The sequence below is a fragment of the Schistocerca serialis genome, unplaced genomic scaffold (genome assembly GCF_023864345.2).
Source record: "Schistocerca serialis cubense isolate TAMUIC-IGC-003099 unplaced genomic scaffold, iqSchSeri2.2 HiC_scaffold_966, whole genome shotgun sequence".
Taxonomy (NCBI): Eukaryota; Metazoa; Arthropoda; class Insecta; order Orthoptera; family Acrididae; genus Schistocerca; species Schistocerca serialis.
Window position 1 is genome coordinate 7,501 of NW_026048591.1, and position 2,500 is coordinate 10,000.

Consider the following 2,500-nt stretch of genomic DNA (forward strand, 5'->3'; position numbering starts at 1 on the left):
TTGCGCCTTAACCTAACCCATATTGCGCCTTAACCTAACCCATATTGCGCCTTAACCTAACCCATATTGCGCCTTAACCTAACCCATATTGCGCCTTAACCTAACCCATATTGCGCCTTAACCTAACCCATATTGCGCCTTAACCTAACCCATATTGCGCCTTAACCTAACCCATATTGCGCCTTAACCTAACCCATATTGCGCCTTAACCTAACCCATATTGCGCCTTAACCTAACCCATATTGCGCCTTAACCTAACTATATTGTCCCCTTAACCTAACCCATATTGTCGCTTAACCTAACCTATATTGCGCCTTAACCTAACCCATATTGCGCCTTAACCTAACCCATATTGTCCCTTAACCTAACCCATATTGTCCCTTAACCTAACCTATATTGTCCCTTAACCTAACCTATATTGTCCCTTAACCTAACCCATATTGTCCCTTAACCTAAACCTATATTGTCCCTTAACCTAACCTATATTGTCCCTTAACCTAACCTATATTGTCCCTTAACCTAACCTATATTGTCCCTTAACCTAACCTATATTGTCCCTTAACCTAACCTATATTGTCCCTTAACCTAACCTAATATTGTCCCTTAACCTAACCCATATTTGTCCCCTTAACCTAACCGATATTGTCCCTTAACCTAACCTATATTGTCCCTTAACCTAACCTATATTGTCCCTTAACCTAACCTATATTGTCCCTTAACCTAACCTATATTGTCCCTTAACCTAACCTATATTGTCCCTTAACCTAACCTATATTGTCCCTTAACCTAACCTATATTGTCCCTTAAACCTAACCTATATTGTCCCTTAACCTAACCTATATTGTCCCTTAACCTAACCTATATTGTCCCTTAACCTAACCTATATTGTCCCTTAACCTAACCTATATTGTCCCTTAACCTAACCCATATTGTCCCTTAACCTAACCCATAAACCTAACCCATATTGTCCCTTAACCTAACCCATATTGTCCCTTAACCTAACCCATATTGTCCCTTAACCTAACCTATATTGTCCCTTAACCTAACCCATATTGTCCCTTAACCTAACCCATATTGTACCGTAACCTAACCTATATTGTACCTTAACCTAACCTATATTGTACCTTAACCCAACACACGTTGGCCTTAACCTGCTCTGTAATTGTCATACGACGCGTTAAATTAGTGTAGTGTTGCCTAACTGCAACCCCCGCAATATAGTTTGCTACTCGCACTGCCCGGTCCCCAGAGTATCGCTTCATGTTAAACACCTTGCAGCTATACACTGTAATGCGGATGGCAGCAGGACGTACATGCTCAATGCCCTTCGCAGTTGTTCATTGGCATTCGCATGGCGAAGCACAGCCTACGTTGTGGTACGGCTTGTGTCAACTGTCCGCTGATGTTGTACGTCCAAATCACACACTGTACTGCACATTGGTCCTCATGTACTGAATGATACATCGTGGTACATGTGTGACCGTACCACGACTGCGCCAACAACGGCGAACCATACGGTCCAAATATTGTGCACTCAGCTACGTGTCGTCTCCCTATAAGAGCTGGATTGAAGTATGGTATGCCGTGGATGGCGATCAGCATGAGCCGTCTGTTGATGTAGTGGCGCGTGTTGTCAGACGTAGTCGTCTCTTCTCACACACCGTGATAGCATGGTGCACTGCGTTCCACATCTGCGACATGCGACAGAGGCCGGTTGACAGTCGTTCGCGCAATGGACATCGCATACGTACGGGGGCCACCTTCCACGTGTTCGCGAAGCGTGCACATGTTGTTGCGTGTATGTGGGCAGACATAGTGTGTCGTGACACCTGACACAGGCATGCAACAATCGTTGAATTTGCAAATGGCGATGGACGTCTACGTTTGCTGGTGACGTTACGCAAATGAAGAACTGGTAAACCGTTGTGGTGCGGTTGTTCTCGCTAGAGGTGAATCAGTGATGGCGACGATCGGTTGAGCTACCAACCGGTTGTTTCAGCGATACCCACCATGCCCACGAACGTGAATGGCATGTGGGTGTGAAGCGATACGCGGCGGTGGCTGGGTGGGACCGTCCCCGGCCGGTGAGGGGGGGCCTCCCGGCGTGCTGGCCGCGCGGTGCGTGGGCGCACGCGCTACAGCGGCTGGTGGGGGCGGCCCAGTGGCAGGCGCGCCGGCCGACGGAGGCGGCAGGCGGCGCAGCTGCGCGCCGGCGCACCCTGCACGCGGCGCCGTGCGGCCAAAGTAGGTCCTCGCGGGCCCGGTGCGAAGCGCGGTGGACATCTGCAGTGTGCTGGTCCGATTGAGGACTGTGTGCGCTGAGGATGCGCCGCCGCCCGGCGCTCGGCGCCGCGAACGCCGTCTGCTGCTCGGTCGCCTCTGCGGTTCTCGCAGGTGGATTGTATCGCAGCTGTGCGGACGTGTTGGCGCGTGCGCTGTGCTGGGAGAGTTCGCTTCGGCACCCAAGTGGGGCTTTTGTCCTTCTGTGGCGCTGGCGTTG